Here is a 17,611-nt window from a genome sequence, read left to right on the forward strand (position 1 = left end):
ACTAGAAGGAAGGAAATTTAAAAATTACCTTCCTTCTAAATAACCATCACATCGACGATAGAAATCCCGGTAAAAAATAATTTTTGTTAGTGAACGTATATCCTGCACAATAAAGTGTTTCAAATTAATTAAAAAAAAAATCTAATTGTACTGTTACAGAAATCTGGAAGCATAGAAATACATTTAGCTGTCCAAATTATTTGCATTAAAACTATCAATTATAAAGATGAAAAGTAAAATGCAAGCCATAGAAGTAATGAAGTTTCTGTAAATGTTGAAATTTCTACAAAGGCAAAGTGTGTGTAAACAAGTCGGTCTGTTGTTTGTTGTTGGAATTTTTGTTAATCGTTATGGATTTCGCGACAATATTGAAAAATTCCACATTCACCAGGAAATCTGTCCGTTTCTCCAAGCTCAACTTCCGACTTCTGTGATTTGTAAAGGTTTTCATTTCATAAAGAGAATGTAGGTTTCAGGAATGTCTTTCTTCGGAAGACGATTCGCGAAAAACTGCGTTTATTCAATGAACCAAGTCCTTACGGACGATTCATTTCGAGATATGAATCTATTCCTTTTCCGTTTGCCGTAACGTAGACGGCGTTCAAAGAGATCCAACTGTTTTAACAGCAACTGCCATTCGACTGCGAACTGGAGAGATTGTCAATTGGCTTAAGGTGCCTTTCGCGTCACTACGGTGGGTATATTTCCCTGGTAGTTGACTTCCCTCGATGTGCAATTTATGAAGAGAAACACTAAAGAATCATATGATCAGTGATCAAATCGTGAGCCGTTAGTTGCACATGTAAGTCATGCACACATTTCACATATTGTAGATATTTTTCCGTCTGTCTCTGGGGGACATAGAAAAAAGCGGCGAATATAATCCATTAAGAGATTCTTTACGGAATAAAGATATTTTGTTCAATTTTTTCTTAAGAAAATTGACGAATACAATATTTTGGGCAAGAAATACATATATTTCTACTGAGATGCAGGAAATATTGTCATAAAGATTGGTTTCTTTAAATTGTGCTAATTTATAAAGTAAAACGGGCGTTAAAAGGTAATAAACACGTTTTGCTGATGAAGAGAGATATTTCGTGGAAATAATGATAAAGTAATTTCAAACCTAATAGCTTTCAAATTTAGCAATGTATATGAAAGTGTCAAGATACAGATTTTTTTACATACACCGATTGAAACGTCTTTATCGATTTTTCGAAAAAAAATATCCGCCAGAGACAAATATAATTTTAAAAAATCATATCGTCATTTACGAATTAATTTGAAATTGACTGGACTGGTTCTCTGTGTAATAAATGAAGTTAGACTAATATTACTATGAAAACGTAATCAATAAACTAAATAGCTGCAAACCAATCTGTTGAAATAGGAAAAATAACTAGGCATTACAAGATAACTCGAACTTAAAATTCGTAGTACGATCAGGCATCCCTTTATCAATATGTCAATGGCCCTTAAAAGGGCCGTTTTCAGAGTGTCTTTTGAATCTATGACAAATCGAAGCGTATTTTCCGTAGTAAAACTCATAATTTTGAAATCGCCCGATGCCTCTGCAGACAGAAATTAAGTTTGATTTATCAGAGAAGTGCTGCAGAGAGGGGATCGTTTTCCGTATGGAAATGTGAGTGACGAGAGATCCATCCAATCTTCTAAGGATTGTTAAAATTATAATCCGATGCACACGGACCTCTCTCGATTCGGCCGGCTGGAGAAAGTACTGTTCCTTTCTCGATGATGAAATACGGCTTTCGTAAATCACACATACTTCCATTTTCGCTGATCCTGTATGCAACTTCTCCAGAGTCAATCCACATGGCAAGCTGGGCTGGCAACATTTCTTGAAGGGTGCGGTTATCAAAGAAGTAGCTTTTGCAATGATGGGATAAGTTTTATAATCATTTCTGAGGCATCGGTATCCGTGGCTTTTATATGGGTTATTCGGCGCATTGTCCCTGTAGGAAGGTGCACACGATGCCCACCAGGTGCTCTAACTACACGTGACTTTTCCCATGTTTCACCTTTGGATGACGTATTTTTGATGATCCCCACCTCGAGTGGAAAAGGTCCGTCGAATCCCGAAGATGACGCAAGGAACTTTAATGGCCTTTTTTCACCTCGTGGCCGAGTTAGCATTAGCATTAGCATTAGTAGAGGCATATGATGCAAGAAAGCAAGCTTATGCAGCATCAGCCAGAAAAAAAATCAAAAAAAATCTGCCACATCACCCCTCTGTTTGTTCGAAATACCTGTCCAGCTGAGCCTTAAATTTATTTAGGCTATCAACTTCCACAACTAGGGATGGAAGTCTGTTCCACCAACCAACTACCCGCAAGCTAAAGGCAAATTTCTGCACATCTATTCTACATCTGTCTTTCTTCAATTTGAATTTATGCCCTCTCAGGTGATTATTCTGAGCAAGAGGCAGAATCCCATCAGCATTGAGTATGCTCAATGCTGATGGGAGTTAGTCAGTCTCAGGCAGAGATAGCAAGGTACCTTTGTTGTTTCTGTTAGCATATCGTATGAATCGGCGACTTAAGATCAAGACTATCAATAGACACCCTTTCCTCACAAATTCCAAACAGAATCAACGCCACAGGTGGATTTAAGCAGAATATCGCAAAATGATTTTATTATAAGGTATTTTTTATTTCAGTAAATGTCTCCTTTTTTTGGCTGGGGAAACAAACATGATTGGCTCATTCCAATAATTATGAAGCAACCTACCGTTTCGACTACAGTCCAAATGAATTGAATTGTTGCCTAGGGTTTGGTAACAACAATTCCTTAATCTGTTCATTTGTTCATCTCTGCCAACAATGGCACTTTCTCACTCTCACCACTCAACTGAACCAGTTAATACTAATTACCTTAAACGGATATAAGATTGAATAGTTTCAGAAATAATATTAGGAAGTCAGAGTGCCAGAAATAACAGAATCTGTTTTATAACTAAAGGAGATAATGGGTAAAATAAAATCTTTTTTTGTTTTTTTCAAAGTGAGTATTTTCTCTGAATAACTATTAATAATCAATTCGGTGGTTGTAATTGAGTTGTTGCTTTAGTTAATGGAGTTTCCTTATTTTAAAAAATAATACTCTTTAGTATTTAAATTGCGAGAGGATTCACAGATTCACTCTTCATAATAATCCACGTTTGGTGTTTCAGTGTCAATTAAAAGTGCAGTTTATCAATGGATTTGTGCCACTGTTTCTTAAAGGGTTTCCCTGCTTAGATTTAAATCTTTCTTTAGTCGAATGGTACGTTTCTTGTGGAAGAAACGACCCATTTGAAACTATACTTTATATCCGACGCCTTTGAGAGATGAAAATGTTGTGATTATCGTCCTCGAACCAGGTACAAGTGGCGAGAGTTTCAATCTCTCCAATGGCGCGAACAACTAACTATTATGGGCTTTGAACAAAATTCTCACAGTAATTTGGTCAGAAAGGGAAGGTTGGTTGCATTCTATAGTTGCAACTGATTAGTATCATTAAGTGCTACCCTTTCCTGGATTTTATAATAGATTTGTTCTTGATGTGGAATTATTTTCAACAGAATAGGTATTTACTGTATAAGGAATTTTGCACTACTCATCGAGATACTGTTTGGCCTTTAGCGTTTTAGAGCTTTTTGGAATTAATATTTCTTTGTGAGCAAATATCACTATGACTTTTCATATTAGAGACATTTCCTAGTAACTCTTTTATTAACTGACTTGGGTGATTACCTTAGACTTTCTGGGCTCTCTTAGAGCTCGTATTTAGGCAAGAACTTTTTAAACATCGTTATTTAGAACCCTGCCTAATGCGATCTCATCCAGGATTTGGACATTTATATTACTTTTGCGTAACCCTGAAACCTTTTATTTATTGGGCTAGATTATGGCATTACCCTGGCATTATATTGGGCGTATCTATACATAGTACATATTCTGCTGTGTTCCTGAAGAGGATATTGTACATAGTGTCTTTCTGTGGAGCTTTTCAAAATTCGCGGAATTTGCTTTCACTGTGTGTTTTTTGTTAGAAGATCAATTATTTCCTCAACAACTGAAGAAGTTTTGCCTACAAGGGATCAGACAAAGTGTAAATTAAGACGTTTTGCTGATCCTAGTTTCTAGGATGGGATTTTCCATGGGAACGGTTTCCATGGTTAGTCCACTTCTCCACTTCTTTCTACTTCATTCTCGCTTTACTTCTTCTCACTTGTAATTATTGGAGAACCCCTCTGTTGATTCTTCTCTATTCCATCCATTTACCTCCCCAGCTCCCAAACTTCTCCCTCTGTGTTCCTCCTTTTCCAATTCATTCTTTTTCGGGAAATCTCAGGTCTTATGACCTGGATTTGCCCAGTAGGAGATAGTTGATCCTGGCCACATCCACGTGGCGGGGATGGGGGTGGGACGTATTGACCAGGTGGTACTGCTTCTCACCTGCTAATAGCCATGCAGGCCGAAAATACAACAACAGAACACATCATAACGCTTACACGCAAATAGTGTGCATAATGTTGGGGATGTTGTTTTTGTTGTTTTGGTTTTTAGGAGCATTAGCAACTAAGGCCATATTGCTCGGGGATATGCGATGGTCATTCCCTGACCTTTCCGCATTCGGTGGTGACGGGCTCGAACCCTGGTCTAATCAAGAAGCGTGTGCTACGCACTGCTGCTCCTTCCCACCTGGATACGGAGGCGCCTAAATGTTGGGGAAAAGGCGCCTCCGGTGATTTCCCACATCTGCCCCATATGAACTCTGTGGAGACAAACAGTATCACTGTGAAAGCCAGAAAAAAATTTTTGTGTTGTAAATGAAGTATTGTGCTGGGTTCTGTTGGGTGTCCTGGGTTTTGGTCGCAGGGCCCCTGGTGGGACCCCACGTTGCCCGCACACACCACTAGGTAGCCAGGCTGCCCATAATTCTCTGGCTAGTCTCCTCCAGGTCGCCTGAGCTTCCTGGAAAGAGACCAAGTAAAAAAAAAAAAAAAAAGGGTACAGGAGGTACCGGAGAGGGTAAAGGAAAAGAGGTGTAGACAGAGCGACGGAGGATGTACGGGAAGGCATCCTCGGCAGGTTGAGTGGGAATTCTCCCACCTAAGCGGAAGTGGAAGAAGAGGGCCCTCGAGAGGGTGGGAAGACAATCACGTATCAAGAGAGACGCGGATGAAACAATTCAAGCGAGCTGAGTGTCAAGTTCAGTAGCTAGAAGTGGTGACACTCTAGGTGAAGATGTTCACTGTATGAGAAAGGGTGTTGATCAATGTGCATCAGTTCCAGGACGTTGTACCAGTGATCTTCTTCTGGTGATGAGATCATGGGCGAAGGCAGAGAAAGCATGGCACTGGTCTTCCTCATTGATCAGAAAATGTTCATTTCCTCGAGGCAAGGCATGTATTTTTGATATGAGTAACGTACGCAGGTCCTCGCAGTCTCGCTTACACGCACAACACACTACTCACAAATGGCCAGTTTTGGCATAAGCTTCAACACAAGAAGTACAATAGCGGCTTATGGGGGGAACCCTAGAGTCCGCCACAACAAACATGAATATCCCTGTGATTTTAACTTTTTAGTTGTGATTTTAATCTTTTAATAATGGTTTTAATCTTTTTAATCGTGATTTTAATTACTTATTATCGGAAACGGTTTTAATTATTTATTCTGACACAATGTCTTTTCACACTCATGGTCTTGTTGCGGTGGTTTGATGCGTTTCGGGGTCGAGTTTGGGCTCTCGGCTTTCGATTCTGTTGCGCATCGAATTTGGACGTATCTTTATGAGTGAGGGAATTCATTAATCCGGTTTTTTTTCATCTTATTTTATTCGTTACATTTGGAGAGAATTGACTGGAAGCATTGCACGAAAAATATTGAGGTAATCCTCTTACGTTTTTTAATATATATAATTTTCTAGAGAGAGATTGCTTTTTACTCGCTCGAACCTAAACCAGGAGGCCCCTCGACCAGGAGGTACAAACAAAGCTAGAAAGATGGACAAAGAAGACACTCCATGGCAGACTTTACCATGATCTCTATCAAAATCACATAGATAAAACTGCTTCCAATGCATTGCAAACGAGCGGGACACTCTTCCCCGAGATTGAAGGATTCATGCTCGCCGTCCAAGACCAGGTAATCAACACCAGGAACTATAGAAAATACATCACCAAGGAGCCCGGAGCGTTTGATGACACATGTCGACGATGACACTTGGCATCAGGAACGACCGAACACATAAATGAGGGATGAAAGGTGATCACCCAGATTGACTACACTTATAGACACGACCAAGTAGCCAGGATAATACATAAGAAGCTAGCAAGGAAATACCAATTGGTCGAAGAAAGTGTGCCGTACTACAAATATGAAATCCAGGCAGTACAAGAAACTCTAGCCCACAAGCTGTACTGGGACCACTGATGAGTCGAAAACCTTAAATAAATTTTAATTTCAGAGTTTTCCGTCATACTTCGAAATGCAATGACTAACCCTGCGTTTAGATTCGTGTTAACATCATCCTAACTTTGGAATTTTGTTTGGCCAAATTTGAAATTGTTCTAAAAGTATCTGAAGGGACACGTAAAGAAATTACGATTTCTTCTGTATTTTTATTACATTTAAGACAAATTAAAATGTATAAAAATATTAAAATTTCTTTTCAAATACTAAATATTTCCCTTTAATATTTCATAACAATTATAAGCACATAACTTTGGAAAACTATTTCCTAATTCCTGGCTACTTGGTCGTGTCTATAAGTGTAGTCAATCTGGGTGATCACCTTTCATCCCTCATTTATGTGTTCGGTCGTTCCTGATGCCAAGTGTCATCGTCGACATGTGTCATCAAACGCTCCGGGCTCCTTGGTGATGTATTTTCTATAGTTCCTGGTGTTGATTACCTGGTCTTGGACGGCGAGCATGAATCCTTCAATCTCGGGGAAGAGTGTCCCGCTCGTTTGCAATGCATTGGAATAAGGATTTCCTAATTCATTTCACAAATATACGTGGTCTCAATTCTAATCTCAACGATGTCCATTTCCACTTGCAGTCTGCCAAACCCCATGTACTTTTTCTGACAGAATCTCAGTTATCGGTTGATTCAACTACTGCTCATCTCAGATGCCCAAATTATTCGCTGTATGATTCCTTTCGCCTCAAAGGTGGTACTTGTGCATATGTCCGTTCTGATATTCCCTGTCAGAGACTTGGCAATTTGGAATCTCCTCTCTTTGATCTTCTCTGGCTTAAAATCTCTCTACCTCATTGTGTCAAATTCATCTGTTGTCTCTACCGTTCTCCCAACTCCACTAATCACTTGGAGCTCTTTGACTTCCTCTCGTTGCAACTTGACTTTCTCCAGTCCAACTTTCCTAACAGTGAGGTAATTTCCCTTGGTGATTTTAATGTTCACAACTCCAGCTGGCTTCCGTTTTCTAGTCACACCGACCCAGCAGGTCGAGATACTGAGGCTTTTGCAATTACTAATGACCTAGCACAGATTGTTCATTTACCTACAAGAATACCGGACAATCCGAATCATACAGCCAATACGCTTGATCTTTTTCTCACAAACAACCCTTCTAAGTACACGGTCGAAGTGAGAGGTCCTTTAGGCACTTCAGATCACAACTTGGTGATTGTCTCTTCTCCAATGGAACCTTTATCTCATGGCTATTCCCAACCTCGTGTTGTTTGGCATTACAAGAATGCAAAATGGGATGACCTGCGAGACTTCTTTTCTTCTTTTCCTTGGTCGGATTACTGTTTCAAAACTCCTGATGTCAACGTTTGCTCAGATCGTGTCAGTGAAATTATTCTTGCAGGAATGGAATCCTTTATCCCACACTCCACTTTAAAATCTCGTCCTTTATCTAAACCTCGGTTTTCCAATAAATGTGCTAAGGCTGTTCAAGAGAAGAATGTTGCATATCGTAATTGGCTTGTTTCTAATTCTTCAGTTTCATTTTCTGCCTACACCAAAGCTCGCAACAATTGTAAAGCAGTTATTAATCAGTCCAAACTAGAGTTTGAACAGGCTAAGAGTAGAAAACTTGCTTCTTGCCCTAATGGTAGCCGAGCATTCTGGTCTCTTGCCAAAGCTATTGGCCGCAACTTTTGCCCATCTCTGCTTCCACCTCTGTCCAAACCAGATGGTTCTGCTGTCACTTCAGCCAAGGATAAAGCTGACCTGTTAGCATCCCATTTTTCTTCCAGCTCATGTATTAATGATCTTGGTAAAACACCTCCCACCATTCCCAACACGGTCCATTCAATGCCTCCTGTGGTCTTCCGTCAAAAGGATATCAGAAGGATTTTGATGAATCTTGATGCTAAGAAAGCTCCAGGTCCTGATGGTATTTCTCCACTTGTTCTCAAAATCTGTGCTCCTGAACTTACTCCTATTCTTTGCCGCCTTTTTTCACTTTCTTATTCCAAAGGTGTTTTTCCTTCTGCTTGGAAATTTGCTCATATCCAGCCAGTTCCTAAAAAGGGTGACAAATCCCTCCCATCCAATTATCGTCCCATTGCAATTACTTCTACTCTTTCTAAAGTAATGGAGAAATCAATTAACCGCCAACTCTTAAACTACCTAGAAACCTTCCATCTGATCAACGATCGCCAGTATGGATTCCGTCAGTGTCGATCCACTGGTGATATTCTGGCTTATGTTACCCATTTATGGACTACTTCAATGGAAAGGTTCGGTGAAACACAAGTAGTTGCTCTTGACATCTCAAAGGCTTTCGATCGTGTTTGGCATAAAGGTCTTCTGAACAAGCTTCCATCTTATGGTTTACCAACTGTTTTTAGTAATTGGTTATCCAGTTTTCTCTCTGATCGCTCACTGAGGGTGATGGTAGATGGCTCTCTGTCTTCTAACTTCTCCACTAATGCCGGTGTCCCCCAAGGTTCAGTTCTTTCCCCCACTCTTTTCCTCTTGTATATCAATGACCTTCTTCCATTGACTGGAAATCCTATCCATAGTTTTGCCGATGATAGCACATTGCATTCAACTTTCCATTTTGAGAAACCTTGCCCTGCTCAATCAGCTTCAACTTCTCGAAAATCTGCTACCAATTCCTTAAATGCCGATCTTCAGGTAATTCTCCAGTGGGGCAAAGACAACTTAGTTGATTTCAACCCTTCTAAAACTCAGTCTTGTCTTATATCTCGCAAAAAGGATTCTTCTGCTCCTATGCTTATCTTTAGTGACACTCCAATTTCTAGGCAAAAGGATATATCTCTTTTGGGGATTACCCTGACTTCTAATCTCTCTTGGCACAAGCACATTACAAATATTGCTTCCTCTGCATCTAAAAAACTTGGTTTTCTCTTTCGCTCTCGGCGTTACCTTTCTTCCAAACAGCTGCTCACTCTGTATAAATCGCAAATCCGCCCTGCCATGGAATATTGTTCCCACATTTGGGGTGGTGCCCCCAAAACCTCTCTCAGGCTTCTTGATTCCATTCAGAAGAGGGCAGTTAGGTTAATTAATGATTCATCTCTAACAGAGTCTCTCCACTCGCTTTCTCATAGACGTACTGTTTCTGCTGCATGCCTCTTCTACAGATATTTCCATGGGCACTGTTCTTCTGAATTGGCTTCTATAATTCCCGCTCTCTCTTTCAAAACAGTCCGAACACGTGCCGCCACCAGCCAACATCCATTTACTGTCCAACTTCAAACCCACAGAACCAACTTTTCATCTTCCTCATTTATTCATTCAACTGCCGTTTTCTGGAACAACCTTCCTTCATACTTATTTTCTGAAAATTACAATCTACAGAAGTTCAAGTCCAATGTCAACAAATATCTTCTTTTGTCTTCTCAACCTCCAACCCAAGCACGGTTCTAAGTACTATAGGTTCTAATACCTCTCGCGTTTGGGGTTCTCATAAAAAAAAAAAAAAAAAAAAAACAGAAGACTCAGTGAAATAAAATTTCGAAAAGTTTCAGCAAGCTTTGCTGTTCTGTGTTTCTAAATCTCTTTTGTTGAACAGCTATTCTTCTTGAGCTCTGGTTTAAAATGCCTGATTGTTTTTTTTTTTTTTTCAGAAAAATGAGGTATAAAATAATATCATTTTCACCAACTGGCGATTTTCATGTTAACACAACTAAAGGACCTTTGCTTCCTGATAGTACAATTAGATTACAAAGAATGGCTTAAAAGAGCCGCGCTTTTAAGCCATTACACTGATACACTATTATATTGTATAATATAATTGTGTTCTGATACACTCAATATAGTATATAATTGTATTCTGATACACTCAATTGAAACCATTGGTACGGCAGTAGTACCAATGGTTTCAATTGAGTGTATCAGAATACAATTAATGCTAAATAAAGTTAATGTTACGAGAGCTTAATATTTAAATACATATAAATAAATATATTTATTTATTTATATGTATAAATAAATATATTTATGTAAATAAATATATTTATTTATACATATAAATAAATATTTATATAAATAAATATATTTATTTATTTATATGTATAAATAAATATATTTATATAAATAAATATATTTATTTATACATATAAATAAATATCTATCTTACTAAGGCGCATTTAGGGCTATGATGCTAAGCACTTTATATACATATCTATCTTACGTCATACTATCTTACGTCATAAAACGCTTTACCAGAACAGCCAATGAACAACCTTAGAGCCAGGAACAACATTTAGTATTGATTTCGAGACTATCTAACGTCATAAAACTTTAGCCTAAAACGGTTGATTTCGAGACTATCGTACGTCATAAAACATTTTGCCAGAACAGCCAATAAGCATGCAACATATTATTCCGTTGTCCCTTTCTACTAATGTCCAATCATTAGTTGTTATTAATAGCCAATAAAACGATAGTACAGATAAAAATACACTTGAGTGGTGAATCATATTTTCATTTTCAATCCCAATCTTTTCCTATAAATGGCCTTCCCCTAATTATAGATTATTCATTTTGTTTGTGTTTGTGCTCCACAGGAAGAATATAATTGCCGCGTTGATCAAAGTAAGTTCGTGGATAGTAGTGAGTTATTTTCTGATATGTTTTAAACTGTTGCGAATTGTTTTAGTCTGATTACCAAATTTCAGCTGAGTTTGGTTTTCTTTTCCTGCAAAATTATTCAAGTATATCCAAAAGTAACGATATTGCTTCAGCTGTTTATCACTGAGTGTGTTCTGTTATTCAGTGATCAAATCATTCAAGTGGAAAGGACTTCAAGCTGACAGGGAAGAATTCATAGACAATGAAATTGGAAATAGAGAAAGCTTCCAAGTTCCTTGCTAATTTCCTTAAAATAGGGAATGGCACTACTTTAAATAACCAACAACTGCTACTATTTTCTTCAAATCTTGAGAAACTGCTAACCCAACAATATGAACAACACTGGTATCCTGATAATCCATCTAAAGGTCAAGGATACCGTTGCATTCGAATTGATTATAAATTAGACCCGATCATCGTTAAAGCCGGGAAAGCTTGCTGGTTTGACGATGCCACCCTTCGGCAGATGTTTCCCAAACAATTAACCGTGTGGATCGATCCGGGAGATGTGGCATATAGGATTGGTGATCATGGAAGTATTTGCGAAATTTATCAAAGCAATACTTCATCGGCGAAATCGGAACGTTTGCAGAAAAGGAAAGTCGCTGTCAAGAGTCCGAAGGTTGCTACGAGGCATGGGTGTACCACATCGTAACGATTATAACCTGGAATGTGGAAAATATTTGTAACTTTTCAAGAGGCAATGAGTGATCTCCTTAGTACATTTAAAAGTGCAATGGAATGCTCATACTGTTTAAAAATTTAATGACATCTAGGAATCAATAGAACCTTCTGAACCTTTTGCTTTAATATATTGGATGCTCTATCAAATTTTAAAGCGCAATAAGGAACTCTTCCTGGGCTGTTTCTGAAGAATTTTGAAAAGAATTGACTCAGAAATTTGAAACATCTCGCGAAGAACTTTTCAGAACGTGTATGCCATTTTATTTTATAAAATGATCAGTTTAATTTTTAGCATTGCAATTTAACAGTAAGTACTTTATTTTGAAAAAATTATAAAGTTATTTTATTGTTAGATTTTATTCTTGTATATATCATATAGTAATATTTGAATATTAATAAAATAAATGATTAGCTTGACAAATAGGAAGTATATAAACATTTATAAAAACGTTGTTATTTAGACCAGTATTATAGAGCAACATTTTTTAGAAATCCGCATTTTTCTTGTCGATTAATGCAAAAAAGTGATTTTATTTATGCCAATTTTTGTAGGTGGGGGGTTCGAGGACTGTGAAAACTTAACTGTCGTGATATTTCCCCCCCCCCCCCCCCAAAAAAAAAACCAACAGAACGTAATTTAAAATTTATCCCTAGATTTGACTTTCCGTTTCATATAAATACGCGGATTATACTATTCATTTTATGTATAGATTTCTGTAGACGGTTGGGTTACAGGTTCGGCTGTGATTTATTTGAAAATTTTCGGTTGAACTATTCGAAAACATACTTCCATTATAAGTTAGCTAATGTTAATAGTGCGGTAGGCGCATTTCAGCCACATTCAGTTTCTTAAAAAAAAATCTTGAATAATGTTTACATTTTTGTTTAAATGAAGTTAAAAGTAAATATAGACATCATTTTATCAATTAATTATTAAGATTACTTCTTTGTCGGTTACTTACCAAAACTCTATAGATTCACATTCTTTAGAAAACTGTTCAATTGAATAATATTTATTCACTTCCTCCAGTATATTTTTATTTTCTTCTCTGTACCTGTACCTATTTACGTATCTCTTTACAAGAGACAAGTTGTTCAAGAAAATTACATAACAGTACACGTGACTCGTGTGCGGACTGCATACATATATATATATATTAAATAAAAGAAATCTTTCTATAAGAAACAAATATAAAATTTAATAAAATTCCATCAAATGGGAGTTGACTATTTTCATTCTGTTGGATGGTTATAACCAGTATGTTCTGTTGGTGAAGGCAGATGGTCCGACATGGAAAAGTAGGTACCTAGTAAAAAAGTATATACCAGTTATTTTGTATTTTAAAGCATGGCTAATGCACCTAAAAAGATAACATTTCTTTCATCCAGTAGAAATTCGCATTTATTAATTGATCCCACTCCCATTCCATTCGCTATTTCTAATAGATAACTGTGATTGGTATTATTATGCTATTAATAGTGTTAATTCTGCTAAATTCACTTGTGAGCTTGTTTTTGCAAAAAGTGTATTTCAAGTCCACTACGTTCTTTACACTGTCGAATTGGCTTTTTATTCGGTGTTGGTCTCTTAATTTATAAACTTCCAGATTGATAAAGCATGGCATGACGGATTTTCTATGTTGATTAGGTATTTTAAGTCATACAATACAGCAGTACATATATTATACCAAAGAGTTATAAAGAAATGACACCAAAACAAGATTTTAAAAATGTAAATTAATATGAAGGTGGAGAACACTTTCCTCGTATAAGTTAAAATAGCGTCCAGTATATTTGCAAAGCGGGCAATGACACTAAAAAATCTCCGTTTATGTTCAAAAGAAGAGCATATGCAGATGTACATTACTATTGAGTTTAAGTTGGATTTGAAGCAGGGTGTCACGCAAGCTGGTGCTGATAGTTCTTCCCTGACTAGAGTGTACCGGTGGGGGACTCTGGTTGAAGAATTGCAGAGCCATATCAGAATGAATTGCCATTGCAGTTCATTAGGATGCTAAAACAGATGGTTATGAACTGAAGTCCTAAGGACCACTCGGGCTGTTCAATTTGGATCAGACTGAGAGAAAGGAAGAGAGATTGCTGCACACATTAATCCAAATCTGTGAAAACCCACGTGCTGTTACCGTGATATTATTTGTTAGGCTAGTTAAATTTGTTAGATTCCAGTGGAAAACCTAACAGTTTGTGAAGCAGCTGTTTACACTCGCTTAAATTAAGAATTATTCAAATGAAAAAATTATAATTCCTCAGAGCGGTTTAATACTAGAACATACATACAAAGAACGGTTAATATACAAAAAGAGCTTTCGGCTGAGTAGACAGCCTTCTTCAGTTAAAAAACAAATATATTAAATGACAGTTAGAATGGAGATGTGCACTGCCAAGTTGGTGCGTGAGGCGCGTGGCTAATTGTTCGAGGTTGAAGTTTGTGGCTGTGACGTATGGTGGTGACGCTGCCAGCGTTTGTCTATGGACAGAATTATTGCTTCTGTGATGGGGTTAACTTGACAACCACTGTTCCTGTTCAAAGAGGTATCCCAGCATTTTATGTTTAACGATTCCAACCAGGTGCGCCGTAGGTAATGGTGGGACCTGTCCACAACCACGACATCGCGGTGTGGGTCAATGTCGTGGTGGGTTGACCAGACAATAGCTGAGTGTTCCACATCTGCCAAACGGATCGCCCTTTTATGTTCTGAGAGACGTTTCTCGAGCCGACGTCCAGTCTCTCCAAAGTAGCAGCTAGTGCAGTCACGGCAAGAGATGCGACAGACCAAACCGCTCTGCAGAAGGGTGGGGACAGGTGTTTTCACGTTGGAAATGAGAGAACGCAGTTTCTTGCCTGGGAGTTCGATACACTTTATCCCATGTGATTTTAGGATTCTACCGATCTGTTGTGACAGGTTGGGGTAGTATGGGATAAATGCCCTCGTGGATGACTCACCACTGTTGACGTTACTGTTGGTCGCCACGTTGTCGCGTGCCTGTAGGTCACACCTGTCAAGGATGTCGATATCCTTGTTGGAATCGTTGAACATAAAATGATCGGATACCTCTTTGAACAGGAACAGTGGTTGTCAAGTTAACCCCATCACAGAAGCAATAATTATGTCCATAGACAAACGCTGGCCGCGTCCCCACCATACGTCACAGCCACAAACTTCAACCTCGAACAATTAGCCACGCGCCTCAGGCACCAACTTGGCAGTGCACAACTCCATTCTAACTGTCATTTAATATATTTTCTGTTTAACTGAAGAAGGCTGTCTACTCAGCAGAAAGCTCTTTTTGAATATTAACCGTTCTTTGTATGTATGTTCTAGTATTAAACCGCTCTGAGGAATTATAATTTTTTCATTTCAATAATATGAATCCGGAACGCATAGGCCTCTTTCACCTTAAATTAAGAAGATAAAATTGAGTGAAAATTGGCTCCATTCATCAAAATATGAACTGGGCCCATTCTCTGATCGGTATTCCTTCAGGTTATAGCATCAGTGCTTTTATTTTGTAAATTCAGTCCGAAAAATCAATTCTGTTTCCATTCGTGGTATGCTATTTGGTTTTAGTTTTTCTGATATAGAGTGTAAGCCTCATTTTCTCTATTTCTGTACAAACTTTCCGAGTTATCTTGGCAAATCGAGCAAGAACACAGGCAATTTAAAGGCACAATAAACATGGGTATATACAATAACTTACCGAGTGACACTAATACAATAGTTTTTTTTTCGCTGTCACCTCTTCCTAATTTAATGCAACTGAGAATGAAAATTCTCACACCTTTTTTCTTCTGTCCCCCCCTCTCTGCCTACGAATTTATTTCAGGGTGAGAATAGAAGAACATCAAGATGCTTGTTCCTTGAAATCCGCTTTTCTGAGAGTTACGTAAAATTATCATTTTTTCAAACATTATTGTTTTCTAAAAAGTAGAATTTGTTATCCAGGCTATGGGTATTTTGTTATAAACAGACAGAATAACTACCATTTCCGTGGAACTGATGGAAAGTTTCCTTTTAATTAATATCTAGAGCCTTTTAAATAATGAATTTTTCACAGAACGATTGTTATCTTCAGTTCAGCTCTGGGAGGCCAAATTTTAAGGCCAATAATTTCATTATTTCACACAGCTTGTCCAACCACTTTTTCTTACTATTGAATTCGCCATGATTTGTCAAACTAATAGAGCAAGCTTATCTGCGAAAAGATCTAAACCTTCCAAGCACTTCCTAATTCATTTCACAAATATACGTGGTCTCAATTCTAATCTCAACGATGTCCATTTCCACTGGCTGTCTGCCAAACCGCATGTACTTTTTCTGAGAGAATCTCAGTTATCGGTTGATTCAACTACTGCTCATCTCAGATGCCCAAATTATTCGCTGTATGATTCATTTCGCCTCAAAGGTGGTACTTGTGCATATGCCCGTTCTGATATTCCCTGTCAGAGACTTGGCAATTTGGAATCTCCTCTCTTTGATTTTATCTGGCTTAAAATCTCTCTACCTCATTGTGCAAATTCATCTGTTGTCTCTACCGTTCTCCCAACTCCACTAATCACTTGGAGCTCTTTGACTTCCTCTCTTTGCAACTTGACTTTCTCCAGTCCAGCTTTCCTAACAGTGAGGTAATTTTCTTTGGTGATTTTAATGTTCACAACTCCAGGTGGCTTCCGTTTCCTAGTCACACCGACCCAGCTGGTCGAGATGCTGAGGCTTTTGCAATTATTAATGACCTCGCACAGATTGTTCATTTACCCACAAGAATACCGGACAATTCTAATCATACAGCGAACACACTTGGGATCATCGAACATCCTCAATACCCCTGTGATTCCCTCGAAATTTGAGACCACCAGATCTAGGAGTGCGAAATATATGAACACTTGAGGTGAGTCCTCCTGACTAGGACACATTAGCTTCCTGAACACCAAGAACAGCACATCCTTGAAAGAGAACTAGACTATGTCGCCTTTACGCGCTATGCGCAAAATTTATTAGTACAATGAAAGTCCCTACCATGGCTATAGTAACTATCTGGATCATAATCTCCATCAAGAGAAGACAATCTCCGAAATTTTGGTAATTAATGCAGAAGCCTACCAGCAAATGAGATACACGACCAAATATCAGAGAAGATCCAGTAAAGGACAACTACAGCTGCATTCCTATTTAAATCCCTACTGACTTTGACACAGATCACCGGAGGGGGACACTTTAATCACCAAACTAGAAATCACCACTGAAATTAACATTACGACCGGACCTGAATGAGAAGAGTAAGAAGATTGTTCGAAATGGGGATCGTGCTTGTACTCCCTTGCACGGAAACTTTTTTTTCCCTTTCATCCCCTCTTTTCGCCTGATGAATCCATATCATTGCACCTGGGTTGTTCCATATTTTCGGTCCCCATACTTCTTCTGTTTACCCCTTTCTTGATTCTAAAGCCCACATAACGGGCTGATGGGGAAACCATGGGATCCGCCTCAACAACCCATGAATATAAAGAAAAAAAATATATATATATCCGCCTAGGTTCTCTGTATCGGTCGTCAGAGATTTAAAAGTGTGTGGGATATGTACTATGTTGTATGTTGTGCCCATTGTTCATCCGGCCTGTTAGCCGCCGGGAACCTTGTGGGACCCGACATTACCAATACCAGCTATGTGGAGGCCAGCCGGGTGTTACCAGTGATTGAATCAGTACTCTGGCAGGTCCTGCCACCTACTTTCCTGGGTTTCAGTGGCTAGGACCAAAATAAAATTTTAAAAATCGGTAGTCGGGGGTGTTTTATTGCGAATTTGGGGTTTTGATTTAGGAG

At 38.3% G+C, this 17,611-nt stretch overlaps 1 pseudogene; it reads left to right on the forward strand.

Annotated features, from left to right (window-relative positions):
• Positions 1 to 11,289: 11,289 nt before the first annotated feature.
• Positions 11,290 to 11,742, forward strand: LOC150077748 (protein BTG1 pseudogene; annotated as a pseudogene).
• Positions 11,743 to 17,611: the final 5,869 nt, after the last annotated feature.

Source organism: Mastigoproctus giganteus, chromosome 11, assembly GCF_048544385.1.
Source record: "Mastigoproctus giganteus isolate SK-2022 chromosome 11, ASM4854438v1, whole genome shotgun sequence".
Taxonomy (NCBI): domain Eukaryota; kingdom Metazoa; phylum Arthropoda; class Arachnida; order Uropygi; family Thelyphonidae; genus Mastigoproctus; species Mastigoproctus giganteus.